This window comes from Salvelinus namaycush, chromosome 26 (genome assembly GCF_016432855.1).
Source record: "Salvelinus namaycush isolate Seneca chromosome 26, SaNama_1.0, whole genome shotgun sequence".
Classification (NCBI taxonomy): Eukaryota; Metazoa; Chordata; class Actinopteri; order Salmoniformes; family Salmonidae; genus Salvelinus; species Salvelinus namaycush.
In genome coordinates this window covers 7,785,665-7,803,166 of record NC_052332.1, presented here as the reverse complement: position 1 = coordinate 7,803,166, position 17,502 = coordinate 7,785,665, and the positions used below count along the sequence as shown (strand labels likewise).

Here is a 17,502-nt window from a genome sequence, read left to right as displayed (position 1 = left end):
TGTTAATCATGAAACATACACCACGCCCTTCTTCTTCCCAGAGAGTTCTTTATTCCTGTCTGCACAATGTACTGAGAACCCAGCTGGCTGTATGTATGGATGGGGACAGTATATCCCGAGAGAGCCATGATTCTGTGAAACAGAGTATTTTACAGTCCCTGATGTCTCTCTGGAAGGAGATCCTCGCCTTGAGCTCATCTACTTTAATGTCCAGAGACTGAACATTAGCGAGTAATATACTCGGAAGCGGTGGATGGCGTGCACGGACTAGAAGGCCACTTCGAATACATCTTCTACACTGACCGTGTCTTGGAGCAGCCTCTATGATAAGTTAAATTGCCCTGGGGGGTATGAACAAAGGATCCAATTCGGGAAAATCGTATTCCTGGTTGTAATGCTGGTGATTTACCGTCACTATGATATCCCCCCAAAATTTCTGGCTGTATGTAATAACACAAAAAAATGTTCTGGGCTAATTACGCAAGAAATAACACACTAGCTTAGGAGCTAGAAGCATAGTTGCCATGTCTGTCGGTGCCATCTTGCTATATTTACCACCCAGACTATTTGCATTGACCCCCCCCCGTTTTTACACTGCTGCTACTCGCTGTTTAATATCTTATCACTTTACCTCTACCTACATGTACAAATGACCTTGACTAACCTGTACCCCTGCACATTGACTCTGTAACGGTACCCCCTGTATATAGCCTCATTATTGTTATTAGTTTATTTAGTAAATGTTATCTTAACTCTATTTTCTTAAAACTACATTGTTAGTTAAGGGCTTGTAATTAAGCATTTCATGGTAAGGTCTCCTGCAGACTCCTTCGGTTCTGTCCACCAGTGTCACCATCGTGGAGAACGACCTTATCCAGTCTGGTGCAAGTGTAGCACATGGGGATGAGTGAAACTTACTCCTCAGCCTGAAGGGTCCCCACTTGTGCCAGTGAATAGCTAAAGTGGCTTCCAAGAAAGATGACACATCCAGATGGTTGAGAGCCTCACAGCTGAAGTCATCCACTGAGGACACTCACTCACTGCTGAAGGCACATGCAATGATGCTTCTGTTTCTCCTAATCTCTTTTCTTCTATTCTTCCTCTCATTCCAACCCTTAAACCCCCACCCACTCCCTCACCTCCAATATCAACCCTACATATCCATTTTTTTCTTCAGTAAATTTTTTTGCATTTCATTTGAACATGTTTTGAATCTTAATTGGAACCACAATACATTTCTAATGAGGGTCACTTTCATAGTCACTTTACAGATATAGGTTGATCATCAAACATCATAGAATTAAAATCAAATCAAATGTTATTGGTCATATACACATATTTAGCAGATGGTATTGTGGGTGTAGAGAAATGCTTGTAGGAGCTAGAAGCAGAGCTGCTATATCTGTCGGCGCCATCTTTCAACCACAAATGCAGGGGTTTAGCTGTTCAACTTCAGTACTTGTCAATGAATCACTGATTGACTTTGAACTCAGAAGACAGCAGGGGCAAAGATGGATGCTCTGGAACATGTTAATGTGGGAATATTGAAAACATGTTGCAACAACGACATTCTGTTACAATGTAACTACAATCAGCCGTCAGCACATTTTCCTGATAATTACACATGATGACCGTGCTTCTACACCTGCATTACTAGCTGTTTGGGGTTTTAGGCTGGGTTTCTGTACAGCACTTCGAGATATTAGCTGATGTACGAAGGGCTATATAAAATAAAATTGATTGATTGATGACCCACACAGATAGTTAGAGACTTTTCAAAATAGTTGTGCTGTTCCTTTCGTGCACCCACAAACTACTTCAAAAATATCTGTACTGTCCCTTTAAATGTTGTGGTTAAACAAACAGGAGCTTCCGAGTTCAATAGAACGCAGCGGTAACCGCGTTTTGTGAGTGTTGAACACTCAATATATCCAGCCACATATGAAATCAAAAGCATTTGATGAAGAATGAATAACAGTTATCGAGGTTAACGGTTAAACGTTAGCTATATGCTAGCCAGTTACTAGCTAGCTAACATTCAGACATTAGCTTGCTAGCTAGCTATAGTAACTCACTTTCCACGCTAGCCAATTCAATGTGAACAAAACTGCCAGGTTGACATTACAAACTTAAGGTTAGAAGTCTCAAGTGTCTTGTCAGCGGTAGCGAGCTATTTGCAAGCAGAGAGGTTTCACAATTCTACAGTAACGTTACAGATAATTGACTCATTTCTGTAAAGGATGGCTTCGTTCGGCTGGAAAAGAAAAGTGGGCGAGCGGGTGTCCAAGGCAGCGGTGCAGCAGTTTGAAGCCGCAGTGGAGAAGCCGGAGTAGGCAAAGAGGACGAGGTGGACTGGCTTTATGCAATCAAGCGGCGCCGGGAGGTCCTGCTGGAGGACTGCGCTGCCAAAAGCAAGAGACTAAAGGAGGAAGGGGTGGTGCTGGCACAAGAGGGCAGGTGAGAGTGACAGCCTTGTTCATGGTCCTGATGTTCTTACTTTTTGGCAGGAGTGCAAACTCAGGCTAGGTAGCTATAAGAGCAAACTTTGTGGCAATGTCAAATTGAATACAGTTGTCTGTCACCCATGGGCTGCATGCCATCCTAACTGTACAACAAAACCTAGGGAGGGACCATATAATAGGACCCAGAGAGGGATGGACAGAGTGTGTGTCCAGGAAATGTTCCATGTGGCCGGGACATTTACTAATCAGTTTTTGTTGTTGTTTCTGAGTATTCCTCAGCATGCAGGCCACACACACAGTCAATCAGACTCCACGGATATCCCCTATGGCTGTGTACCATTTTGGAACCGCCACAAAATGCGGCAGAAGTGCCTGTAAGTGACAGACTGGTGCCAGGGCCAGTGGAAAATGGCTCTCTGCCTTCAAGTTAAGTTTTATTGTCACGTGCACAGGTACAGTGAAATGCCTTTCTTGCAAGCTCTTTCCCAACAATGCAGTAATCAATTTCTGTAGTACTACTAAAAAAAGTAGGAACAAAAACACATGAGAAATAGATATAAGAAGAAGAACATGAGAAAGTAAGTAAGCTATATACAGGGTCAGTGCCAATACCATATTTACAATGTGCAAGGATACTGGAGTGGTTGGGCTGTTGCGGTGACCATATTACTGCCACTCCGGCAGCCATTAGTCATGACTACAGTCAAATTCCACATGACTGTTGAGTCACGGTAATCTCCTTTTATGCGCTCTGGACATGTTGGTAGTACCCAACTCGCTAACGAGCATCAGGACGCTAATAGTCAGTGCTCTATTGTCCCTCTAACCATTCTGACATCATTGCAAATGCAATCTAAAATCGCATCAAACACTTATCAAACCCATATCATGTTTTTAAAACTCAACCATTAGGCTACAATTTTTTACATCACCGTGGTGATCAATTTGAAGAAAGAAGTTCAACAACAGGTTGAAACTGAGTGGAAAACCATAGTCGTTGTGGATGTTGTTATGAAGCCAAACACAACGAAATGGACAGTGCTTTCTAAGGTGGCTATTAATTCAAAGCATTTAAGACATTGCATGTAGAACACCCATGCACTTATGCATACAGGTCTAAAGAAACATGATATGATGTTTCATATATGTTTTAATTTGTAAGACAAAGTTTATCATTCACAACTAAATTTGCCAAATAATTCTAAATCTACCATATAGGACCTGTTTCAAATTATCACTTTTGCGCTCAACTCGCTCCGGAATGTTTAAGTTCAATGATAGTATTACATAAAAGCATGTAATATAAAATAATGGCATGGCACTTATAAGCACATCTTGTCAGCTAAATGAACTAGGCTACAGACTATGGCATGGCACAGCCAGATAACATACAGTAGGCTGACTCATAGCCTATTCGGTTCTTCTAAAAAAAAAAAAATCTTCATATCATAATATTTCTTCAGAGCTGCCTAAAATAAATGATTGATTTATTGTGATGGTGTATATAAAATTGATTAATTTAAGTAGAGGTGTTCCAAATGTCTTCTATGTGTGGAGGCCTGAAGATGCTTAACATGGTTATGTTAATTAATGGTTCCAGGGTGTGTTCCATTCCTACAATTAGTATTGACATTTTCCACCGGAAACACTCGCTTCTTCTACATTTTAGTGGCTGCAAAAAGCAGAGACCCCGTAGCATGGGCTCAGTTCTGCCGCCGATGGTTGAATTTTTTTTTAAATAATTGGAATCAACGACTAAGCACTGTCAATGTACTGCTTGAAGCCAATAAGGGTTTTTTCCCAAACATTGGTGGCAGCACTGAGCCCATTTTACGGGGCCTCTGCTTTTTGTATCCACTAGATCAGGGTTCTCCAACCCTGTTCCTGGAGAGCTACCCTCCTGTAGGTTTTCGCTCCAACCCCAGTTGTAACTAACCTGATTTAGCTTATCAACCAGGTAATTATTAGAGTCAGGTGAGCTTGTTTAGGGTTATTAAAGTGAAAACCTACAGGACTGTAGTTCTCCAGGAACAGGGTTGTAGAGCCCTGCACTAGATGGAGAAGAAGCGATGTAGTAGGCTGTGATGTAGTGATGTACTAGGCTGTCCGCACCATCCTCTGTAGAAGCATGCGATCGAGGGGGGTGCAGTTGACATACCAAGCAGTGATGTAGCCAGTCAAGATGCTCTCAATTGTGCAGCTTCAGAACTTTGAGGGTTTAAGGGCCCATGCCCATAGAGAATGATACAGGCCTCTAGTGGCCAAAAGGCTGGATTAGCATGGGCAGCAACACAGGGCTTCCACCATTTTATTGTAGTCAACTGCCTTGATGACAGCTTTGCACACTCTTGGCATTCTCTCAACCAGCTTCAGCTGGAATGCTTTTCCAACCATCTTGAAAGAGTTCCCACATATGCTGAGCACTTGTTGGCTGCATTTCTTTCATTCTGCGGTCCTACTCATCCCAAACCATGTCAATTGGGTTGAGGTCGGGTGATTGTGGAGGCCAAGTCATCTGATGCAGCACTCCATCACTCTCCTTATTGGTCAAATAGCCCTTACACAGTCTGGAGGTGTGTTGGGTCATTGTCCTGTTGAAAAACAAATGATGTGATGGTGTATCGCTGCAAAATTCTTTGGTAGCCATTCTGGTTAAGTGTGCCTTGAATTCTAAATAAATCACAGACCGTGTCACCAGCAAAGCACCATCACACCACCTCCCACATGCTTCACGGTGGGAACCACACATGCAGAGATTATCTGTTCCCCTACTCGTCTCACACTCGTCTCTGCGTCTCACACAGACACGGTGGTTGGAACCAAAAATCTCAAATTTGAACTCATCAGACCAAAGGACAGATTTCCACTGCTCTATTGTCCATTGCTTGTGTTTCTTGGCCCAAGCAAGTCTCTTCTTCTTATTGGTGTCCTTTAGTAGTGGTTTCTTTACAGCAATTCGGCCATGAAGGCCTGATTCACGCAGTCTTCTCTGAACAGTTGATGTTGAGATGTGTCTGTTACTTGAACTCTGTGAAGAATTTATTTGGGCTGCAATTTCTGAGGCTGGTAACCTCAGATCAATGTATCCTCTGCAGCAGAGTTAACTCTGGCAGTCCTCATGAGAGCCAGTTTCATCATAGCGCATGATGGTTTTTGCGACTGCACTTGAAGAAACTTTCAAAGTTTGACATTTTCAGGATTGACTGACCATGTCTTAAAGTTATGGGTTCAATGCCATACAACACTCCTTCTGTGGCCTCCAACTGCTCTTAAATGCTAGTAAAAAGAAATGCATGCTCTTCAATCGATCGCTGCCACACCCGCCCGCCCGACTAGCATCACTACTCTGGACGGTTCTGACTTAGAATATGTGGGCAACTATAAATATCTAGGTGTCTGGCTAGACTGTAAACTGTCCTTCCAGACTCATATTAAGCATCTCCAATCCAAAATTAAATCTAGAATCGGCTTCCTATTTCGCAACAAAGCCTCCTTCACTCATGCTGCCAAACATACCCTCGTAAAACTGACTATCCTACCGATCCTTGACTTTGGCGATGTCATTTATAAAATAGCCTCCCAACACACTACTCAGCAAATTGGATGTAGTCTATCACAGTGCCATCCATTTTGTCACTAAAGCCCCATTTCCTACCCACCACTGCGACCTGTATGCTCTCGTTGGCTGGTTCTCGCTACATATTCATCGCCAAACCCACTGGCTCCAAGGACATCTATAAGTCTTTGCTAGTTAAAGCTCCGCTTTATCTCAGCTCACTGGTCACCATAGCAACACCCACCCGTAGCCCGCGCTCCAGCAGGTATATTTCACTGGTCATCCCCAAAGCCAACACCTCCTTTGGCCGCCTTTCCTTCCAGTTCTCTGCTGCCAATGACTGGAACGAATTGCAAAAATCATTGAAGTTGGAGACTTATATCTCCCTCACTAACTTTAAGCATCAGCTGTCAGAGCAGCTTACCGATTGCTGCAGCTGTACACAGCCCATCTGTAAATAGCCCATCCAACCAACTACCTACCTCATCCCCATATTTGTTTTTCTGCTCTTTTGCACACCATATTTCTACTTGCACATCCTCATCTGCACATCTATCACTCCAGTGTTAATTGCTAAATTGTAATTACTTCGCCACTATGGCCTATTTATTTCCTTACCTTCTTACTTCATTTGCACACACTGTATACAGATTTTTCTATTGTGTTATTGACTACGTTTGTTTATCCCATGTGTAACTCTGTTGTTTTGTCGCACTGCTTTGCTTTATCTTGGCCAGGTCGCAGTTGTAAATAAGAACTTGTTCTCAACTGGCCTACCTGGTTAAATAAAGGTGAAATAAACGTTAAAAAAATTCATAAAATGGACTGTCCTTTCTCTTTGCTTATTTGAGCTGATCTTGTCATAATATGGACTTGGTCTTATACCAAATAGGGCTATCTTCCGTATACCACCCCTACCTTGTCGCAACACAACTGATTGGTTCAAATGCATTAAGAAGGAAAGAAATTCCACAAATTAACTTTTAATAAGGCACACCTGTTAGTTGAAATGCATGTATGTTGACTACCTCATGAAGCTGGTTGAGAGAATGCCAAGAGTGTGCAAAGCTGTCATCAAGGCAAAGGGTAGCTACTTTGAAGAATCTCAAATGTAAAATATTATTTGATTTGTTTAACACTTTTTTGGTTACTACATGATTCAAAATGTGTTATTTCATAGTTTTGATGTCTACACTATTATTCTACAATGTAGAAAATAGTAAAAATAAAGAAAAACCCTTGAATGAGTAGGTGTCCAAACTTGACTGGTGCTGTATATTTTGATAGACCAAAGTATCAGCTGTCACACCATAAATTAACAACCTCCTAATTATAAATATTTTTTCTCATAAAATGCAACTTTCTGGACTTATGTAACTCCATCAGACACCATAAAAGGCATTTCATTTTTACAATTATTGTCCAACAAGTGTTTAAAGGCCTTGATTAATTCTAGCATCAACACAAATCTCCATACTTATTTTGTTGTTTGTTTTGTTTTTATAGCACTTACATGCGCCAGGGATCGTCTAAGACCAGTCACCCGGACAGGTGATGAAACTGAGGAGCATTTCTGTCTCTAATAAAACACTTTTGTGGGGGAAAAACTCATTCTGATTGGCTGGGCCTGGCTCCCCATGGCTGCGCCCCTGCCCATTCATGTGAAATCCATAGATTAGAGCCTAATGAATTCATTTCAATTGATTGATATCCTTATATGAACTGTAACTCAGTAAAATCGTTAATTGTTGCATGTTGCGTTTATTATTTTTTTCATTCAAATTTGATCCCCCTGCCTTCTGTTTACATGACAGGATTTTACTCAGAATTAACAGAGAGCAGCAGTTTCTGGAAATAATCAATGCTGGCCTTCTGGAAGTAATCAATTCTAATACAATATAAAATATACAGTGAGTGTACAAAACAATAGGAACACCTGCTCTTTCCATGACTAAAGCCCTATTCTCACTGTACTAGTATTACTATAGAACGTTGGTTATGCAATTATTACCCCAGCATGTCTGTTTTTCCAGTGGACGATTCGGACGGGATTAGTTTTACCAAACTGCCCCTGTAATAAAAAAATATCCTCATTCACAATTGACCGTTATGACGGAAGCCTGGAGGCTCTTCTAGGCGTGAAGATATTTCAAATGTCTAAGGATAGGCTGATATTGACCTGATGACCTTCAGTTTGGAGAAAGTCAAAATAATAGTGTATATCAATAAGAACCATGAACTGTAACCTATGCAGACATCTAATTACCTGACGGATTTGGAAATTCATCAATTAATTGGCACAATATCATCCACTTCATCATTCAAAAGAGAAGTATGGCACGAGGAAAGTTGATATGACATAACGGATAATTCATCTGTAGGCTAAGTGCATAGAACTTTGTTTTAAGCATTTGTTCCCATGTTCTTACCCAAACTGGGTGCAGCACCTGTGAAACTCTAATATCCCTCAAAACACAGGGATGACTATTCGCATGGGATAAGTATTATCAGAGGACCTTGGAGTTTGCCGACCCTATCCGATTAGGGCTATAGGCTGACCAGATTAATCCAGGTGATATCTATGGTCCTTTAGGATTGCGTTGTCAAATGTGGCCAGAAGAGGGAGCCATTGAATTGGGAAGGCTCTGTATCAGCTAGGCTACTTTGTAGTGCAGCATTTCCCAAACGTGGGGTCAACCTGATTTGAAAATGGGGTCGCGAGAGAAAAAATTTGCGCTTGGTTCATAGAACCAACTGGTACACAGCTCGAACACCCATGCATACCCCACAAGACATGCCACATGAGGTCTCTTCACAGTCCCCAAGTCCAGAACAGACTATGGGAGGCGCACAGCACTACATGGAACTCTATTCCACATCAAGTAACTGACGCAAGCAGTAAAATTAGATTTAAAAAATATTTAAATAACACCTTATGGAACAGCGGGGACTGTGAAGCAACACAAACATTGGCACACACATACGATAACATACGCACTATACATACACATGGATTTAGTACTGTAGATATGTGGTGGAGTAGGAGCCTGAGGGCACACAGTGTGTTGTGAAATCTGTGAATGTATTGTAATGTTTTAAAATTGTATAAACTTTTTAAATACATTTTGCTGGACCCCAGGAAGAGTAGCTGCTGCTTTGGCAGCAGCAAATGGGGATCCAAAATAAATACAACTGTGGCTCTATCTTTTGAACCGTTTAAGCTACACAATATTATGACCCCCATCACTGAAATATAAAACTGTCAGGAACATGTATATGTCTTACGTTTCCCTCTACAAGCCACGTATGACTCATTAGAAACGAGTGGACAAGACTAAATTGGACTGGGGGAAAAATAACCACCAATGATGATACCTTTCTGATGCATTTCAATGTTTGATCACTTCTAATGAGTGCCGGGGGAGCTGGAGCTAATGGTGTTATGCCTGTCTGCTGTTGACTGCCCAACGTGGAGCAGAAGATTATCAGCCCTGTTTTCTCTGCTCGGTGGCAGGCAGATGTTGTACTAGTCAGTGCATTATATTTCTCATTTGTTGTGGTTATTCCCTATCAATTCTCAAAAGAGCATATTTGCAGACATTCGGAATATTCCAGTAAAAGTATAACACAGAAAATTATGAAATGACTCAAGGGGAGTATAATGTTCATCATATATGTAGGCTACAGATGAATCTGAACTGTAAAGAATGATATGAAAAAGTTCCTAGATGAGATAATGAGACGACTCGAGTTTTACTTCCTATTTTTTTCGCAACAGCAGTCTATACTTCCTTTGAAAGACTGTCAAACGTGTGTCTAAAGTACTGTCAGACTGATTTGTAATAGACTCAAGTAAACATTGGAGTAAACTGTTGAAGCAGCAGCTATTGTTCCTGGGGTACACACAAAACCATAGAACATGACAAAATACAGATCACTAATGGACAAGAACAGCAACACAAATTTTAACGAAGAACACTACGAGTAAAGAACAAGATTACAAAAGTCAAGTTGAGGCGAGTTTCCAAAGGTGACACACAACTGTGATATTAAAAAAAATAAGAATAGAAAATAAATAAATAATACTATTCTCAAACATTCAAATGCTTTGTCAAGTAGACACTGATTGCGTGTCTTGTGGGGTACGTCTGGGTTTGTGAGCTGTGTGTTAACTGATGATTCGGTTCTTTCAGCATGTCCATACTTCTTACAAAGACCAGCTGTGATGCACTCACCAATTTCAATGGGTGAGGTGAGCCTTTTGTGTCTGTAATCCATTTGCCCTTTGGGACAGGTGTTTTATGAGTGGGATATTAATCCCACCTAGGGACACTTGACCGATTTTACTGTCAATAGCAGCAATGACGTCTTTTCTGACCCCTTGAAGGAAGTAATTTAACGCTAGTAATGCATTATTTGAAACCAGGATGTTTGATAAGGGATAAACCATTAACTATGGCTCTCGAGTGGCGCAGCGCTCCAAGGCTCTGCATCACAGTGTTGAGGTCTCACTACAGCCTGGGGTTTGATCCCAGGCCGTGACCAGGAGTCCTATAGGGCGGTGCACAATTGGCCCAGTGTCATCCGGGTTTGGCCAGGGGGCTTTCCTTGGCTCATTGCGCTCTAGCGGCTCCTTGTGGTGTGCCGGCCGCCTGCAAGCTAACCATGGTCGTCAGTTGAACGGTGTTTCCTCCGACACATTGGTGCAGATGGCTTCCTAGTTAAGCAAGCAAGTGTTAAGAAGCAGCGCGGCTTGGAGGGGTCATGCTTCAGAGGACGCACGACTCAACCTTCGCCTCTCCCGAGACCGATGGGGAGTTGCAGCAATGAGACAAGATCGCTATTGGATATAATGAAAATGGGGATAAAAAAACTTTCTGCTCATTACACTGAGTGTACAAAACATTAGGAACGCCATGATAGACTGACCAGGCCTTATTGATGTCTCCTCTTAAATCCACTTCAATCAGCGTAGATGAAGAGAAGACAGGTTAAATATTTATTTTAAGTCTTGAGACATGGATTGTGTTTTTGTGCCAATCAGAGGGTGAATGGGCAAGACAAAGATTTAAGTGTCTTTGAACGGGAGGTATAGTAGGTACCAGGGGCACCGGTTTGAGTGTGTGGGGATGCAGACACACAGTAATTACCTGACCGCTATGTCAGCGTGATCGTTTGTTTCTCTGTTCCACATTTGTCCTTAGGTGGGATGTGGCTATTATAAAATGCAGCTTTCCCCAAAGTTGTTTGATTGAATTTTAATAAGAAATTGAAAAGATGTTGGTATATGCCCTGCTGAGTCAGAGCTATAATCAACCTCCGTGATCTTGTGTACATCTGGTGACGGACAGCATACACAATTACCCTGTATTGTAGTCCTGCAGCCATGTGTACGTCATGTTTTTGTTCATTACAAATGTTTAATGAGGGGCAATTCTAGGGTAACGGTATTATGCTGAGACTTTTTTCACTTTATAATGTATGCCAAACAAAGACCATTGATTTCAAAGTTAAGGCCCAATGCAGCCATTTTATATCAATATCGAATCATTTCTGGAATTTTGCTAGGACTGTCTGGAAGTGGTCTGAGTGGGGAGGGGAAAAGTAGCTGTTATTGGCAGAGGTTTGGAACCCTCTTTATTGGTCTATTAACTCATTTACCGCATGGTAATGTCACCATGGAAATTCGAAACACCTGCCCATGGTCCTGTGTAGATTGTATTTTCAACCAGCAACTATCAGAAAATAACACAGATTTCTTTAGTGTGTTTCATCAGCTGTTGTACAATATGATATAAAACACAGGCAGTGTTTCCCCTAAGATGTTTTTCAGCAGCGGCGGCAAAGTTTGCCAGAGGTTTTAAAGCTAATTCCCTGCAATTGTACACATTTTACCATGGCTTATGCCTTTTTCTGATGCTATCTGAGTGACTCAAACATGATCAATTATCAACAAAATCAATGACATTTTTGGAATTTCAGATTCTCCATGAGTGTCTAGTAGTGATTGATTGTTTGTTCACAAAGATGATCTTATTGAAAAATGTTGCTCCATTATCTTTTCTACATACTTTATCTGGTTTTAGTCATTTACGTTTACGCTGAAAACGTTTTCAGTGGCGTCCACATTTTAGCAGTGGCGCAAATGGATATAGGGGAGACAGAGGAAAGAACAGAATTTTGACTGCACTGGTCATTTAACAAACCATACAACTCTATGCACAATGACTACAATTTTAAATAGTAAATCAAAAAATATAAACAACATTTACTGTAAAAACTGTGCAGATGTTAAGTTTGGTAACAGACTTACAGTAAAGTCTCCCTCAGTTGTATTCTGTTACCAAACTTTGTATCTGCACAGTTCTTCCTGTAAATGTGTTTTTGTCAAATCAGCATAATTCTGTTACCATGGAATTACTCGTCATTTTAATTTGTTTTTGATGACATAATAAAGACCAATTTGGCTCACTCAGTCATTACTATCACTAAAATTGAATAGGGGAAAATATTCCTAATAATCAGTTGAATCAATCGAGATGTGTTCAGCTGAAATATAATTATCAAGCTAAAAGTGGGAGTTTCTCGTGGAACAAACTACGCAGTGATGTGAACATGCATCACACACACTCACATAAACACATACATTTAGCTAGATATGGAATATCCTCATGTCATTATCCTTGTACAGTATGTGACCTTTGCAACTGACCTTTCAGCCAATGAATGCCCAAACCCCAGACATTAGATCCTGTTGCTCACCCTACTTTACCAGACGCATGTTGCCAGTGGTGACCAAATGTAATTAGGTTAGTCAGAGAAGTAACTAGATTCTGCTGAGGAAATTGTTTCTCTGGAACAGTATGGCTGGCCTGGGGTTTTTAGGGCTGGGTGGTGTTCATTAGGGCATGCGTGAAACCATTTTAAAACGTTTTGCAATGGAAATGGGAATTCATGTTTCTCATTGAACCAGTAAGTCCATATAGTCCTTCTCTGTTTTTTCTCACTTTTCTTCTGTTTGGTGCCTAATGAACAGAACCCTGCATCCTGCCGGTTGGGGAAGGGATGTCGTTTGCGGTGTTTCCCTCCTGTAACCACATTGACCCTGATGTCAGCCTGCTTTACTGAGGGTTAGATCCCCCTGAGGCCTTTTCAAGTTTGTTATCTGGATAGACCAGGCAGATTACTGAGGGTTAGATACCCCTGATGTAATAAAGCATCTTCCCGTTATCAGTTTTTTGGGAACCTACTCTGAAAATACAGTTTGCCAAGCTACCAGTTACTTCACACTGGAAAAAGTTAAGCTACACTAAAGCTCCCCTTAAGAAAAACATAGTGTACTTAACTAAAGTTACTTTGAAAAAGTAGTTCACCTCATCCAAACTACTTTTGATAAATTATCATACGTACAGTCGTGGCCAAAAGTTGAGAATGACACAAATATGAATTTTCACAAAGTCTGCTGCCTCAGTGTCTTTAGATATTTTTGTCAGATGTTACTATGGAATAGTGAAGTATAATTACAAGCATTTCATAAGTGTCAAAGGCTTTTATTGACAATTACATGAAGTTGATGCAAAGAGTCAATATTTGCAGCGTTGACCCGTCTTTTTCAAGACCTCTGCAATCCACCCTGGCATGCTGTCAATTACCTTCTGGGCCACATCCTGACTGATGGCCGCCCATTCTTGCATAATCAATGCTTGGAGTTTGTCAGAATTTGTGGGGTTTTGTTTGTCTACCCGCCTCTTGAGGATTGACCACAAGTTCTCAATGGGATTAAGGTCTGGAGAGTTTCCTGGCCATGGACCCCAAAAGAATCAATGTTTTGTTCCCCGAGCCACTTAGTTATCACTTTTGCCTTATGGCAAGGTGCTCCATCATCCTGGAAAAGGCATTGTTCGTCACCAAACTGTTCCTGGATGGTTGGGAGAAGTTGCTCTCAGAGGATGTGTTGGTACCATTCTTTAGTCATGGCTGTGTTCTTAGGAAAAATTGTGAGTGAGCCCACTCCCTTGGCTAAGAAGCAACCCCCACACATGAATGGTCTCGGGATGCTTTACTGTTGGCATGACACAGGACTGATGGTAGCACTCACATTGTCTTCTCCGGACAAGCTTTTTTCCGGGTTCCCCAAACAATCGGAAAGGGGATTCATCAGAGAAAATGACTACCCCAGTCCTCAGCAGTCCAATCCCTGTAACTTTTGCAGAATATCAGTCTGTCCCTGATGTTTTTCCTGGAGAGAAGTGGCTTATTTGCTGCCCTTCTTGACACCAGGCTATCCTCCAAAAGTCTTTGCCTCACTGTGCGTGCAGATGCACTCACACCTGCCTACACCTGCCTGAAGAACAATAATTCCAAGCACCACCCTCCTTTTGAAGCTTCCAGTCTGTTATTCGAACTCAATCAGTATGACAGAGTGATCTCCAGCCTTGTCCTCGTCAACACACACCTGTGTTATCGAGAGAATCACTGACATAATGTCAGCTGGTCCTTTTGTGGCAGGGCTGAAATGCACTGGAAATGTTTTTGGGGGATTCAGTTCATTTGCATGGCAAAGAGGAACTTTGCAATTAATTGCAATTCATCTGATCACTCTTCATAACATTCTGGAGTATATGCAAATTGCCATCATACAAACTGAGGCAGCAGAAAATTAATATTTGTGTCATTCTCAAAACTTTTGGCCATGACTGTACATCTGAAATGTCATAGACTGCAAATTGCAATGACAGATCACTCTGGAATAATTTGTTAATAGAATGTGTAATTTAGCCTATTAAACACAAACAATGTTTAAAGAGAAAATTAGGCAGATCTGATGCCGAAAAATAAATTGCCTACTCAAGAGGGCTTCTTCCCCCTCAGAAGGCTGAAAAGATTTGGCATGGGCTCTCAGATACTCAAAGTTTGACAGCTGCACCATTGAGAGCATCTTGACTGGCTGCATCACCCCTTGGTACGGCAACTGAGTTGTACGTACGGCCCAGTACATCACTGGGTCTAAGCTCCCTACCATCCAGAACCTCTATACCCAGGCAGTGTCAAAGGAAGGACCAAAAATTGTCAGACTCCAGACATCCGAGCAATAGACTGTTCTCTCTGCTGCCGCATAGCAAGTGGTACCAGTGCACCAAGTTTGGAACCAACAGGAGCCTGAACAGCTTCTAGCCCCAAGCCATAAGACTGCTAAACAAGACTTCTAAATAGCTAATCAAATGGCTACCTGCATTGATCCTTTTTTGTACGAACTTTCTTGCACTGACTCTATGCACACACACACTGGACTCTACCCACACGCTCACACATACTTACACTGACACCCCAACACACACCCACACACATGTATACTGACGCCACACACGTTTACACTCACCACATACACTGCTGCTATTGCTCAGTCTTATCTATTCTGTTGCCTAGTCACTTTACCCCTACCTATATATACATAGCTAACTCAGTTACCACATGCTAATTGCATCATTATTGCATCGGGTCAAATATGACATTTCCACAAACTGGCCTAGTTTGATTAGCTTATTGCTTTCTTTTCTACAGATGATGAAACAAGTTGGTGATCTAAGGTAGTTGGATAGCAGGTCAATGTCCGTGTTTGTCATTCTAGTCCATAACCTGAATGACTCAGGGCAGTCGTATGGTTAAAGATGTTAGATAATGCTTTGTGTTCTTTTTGTGGATGCATGCTTATGGTATTAAAGTGGAACAGCATTTTAGCAACATTACATTTTATTAAAATTATCTTCATTTTCACCCCCAGTGCGAGGACATAGATATGGTCATTTTTATACATTCTTAGAAAGTTTGGGATTTACGTATAGTGAAGCATTTGTGAAAATAATATAGTAATATAGAGTGGGAAAAAGGCTTTGTGTTTGACAATTATTAGACACTGCAGTAAATAAAACCCAATAAAAACATCGGTCTCATCCAGGCCGGGAGTCTACGGAGACCGGTGTGCCAAAGCCAATCAGAGCTTCAGTAGGCCTTTATGCAAATAAGCCATTTGCCACACGGGCATGCCATCATTCACTTTGAACTGGACAGTGTGATTACAGTTTACAGGCACTAGCAAGTTCATCGCAACTTTCGATCATTAGAACACATTTGCTAAAAGCCACCTGAATGGATTTCGGCAAATATGTAAATACCATGGGAGTCCTCTTACATTTGGGAACTTTACAGTCCTATTGATCAAACAATGAAAAAGTAGGCTATCTTATGCACATCAACAACAAGATAAATAACTAATGCTAGCCAGAGCAAGATGAGCTAAAATCTAATGAAGCAACGTCAGATAAACCCTCTTTTTCAGCTAGTTGGCCGTCAAAATTGCACTGGTAAACAATGGGGAATTGTAGCTTGTCCCAATCAACACCCAAGCTAACTGGCTAAAGATGGCTAGCTAGCTACTTCCAGACACAAATGAGAGAACACCTCACTCTGACCATTTTATTTGCCCTAGCAGAGCTGGTTAGGCATGTTATCTAGAGCGTTCGTGACTAACTTACTGTTATCGCCTACGTTTACTGACACTGGTCATATGCAATGGGTGTTGCGCGTTCGTAAATTAATCCGTTTTTCTGTGTCTCTGGCACACTCCGACGAGTGCTTTGAAATCGAAGTGTAACGTTATATAGCCAGAGTGAATTTTCGAACGAATGAGATATGCTAACTAGATAAGTCGTTAAAGTTCAGCCTAGCTAGCTAGCAAAACAATTCACATTTCTTACTAGCTAACCAAATAACACCTGTATCTCGAGCTGTGTATAGCCACCGAAAAATGATATTAAGTTAAAAAGTCAGTCACTCACCCACTCCTCCAATGGCATGACATCCTCCTAGCTAGCTTGCTAGCTGCTATCTAGCTAACATTAGGCTCCGTGTTTTTAGCTTGCTAGGAGGATGTCATGCCATTGGAGGAGTGGGTGAGTGACTGACTTTTTTTCCCATGACTGATTTGTGATCATTGCCCTTGCTAGTTTGATTGTATTGACATTCTCAGTCTTGGTTACATTCGTCTGTTTTTGGAGGCAGCAAACAATGTACCAGGCCAGCTGTGATTTACAACTTGACAGCAATATTTCTTTAGACTACCAAGAAATGTATTGCTGAATTATATGAATCATGCATTGAACTGCATCCATCTATTCTGCCAACAATGTCTTAGAATGGAATGTTGAGTAAAATGGAACCTATTTTAAAACCTCTTACAAAGTTGGTTTTGTAGCATAAACTGGGAATTTGATATTTGACTCATATTATGATTGTACACTGCTCAAAAAAATAAAGGGAACACTTAAACAACACAATGTAACTCCAAGTCAATCACACTTCTGTGAAATCAAAGTATCTACTTAGAAAGCAACACTGATTGACAATAAATTTCACATGCTGTTGTGCAAATGGAATAGACAAAAGGTGGAAATTATAGGCAATTAGCAAGACACCCCCAATAAAGGA

General features: G+C 41.3%; 1 pseudogene; it reads left to right on the top strand.

The window, feature by feature from the left end:
* Window positions 1-1,893: 1,893 nt before the first annotated feature.
* LOC120021807 overlaps window positions 1,894-17,502 on the top strand; it is a 50,076-nt pseudogene continuing 34,467 nt past the window's right edge.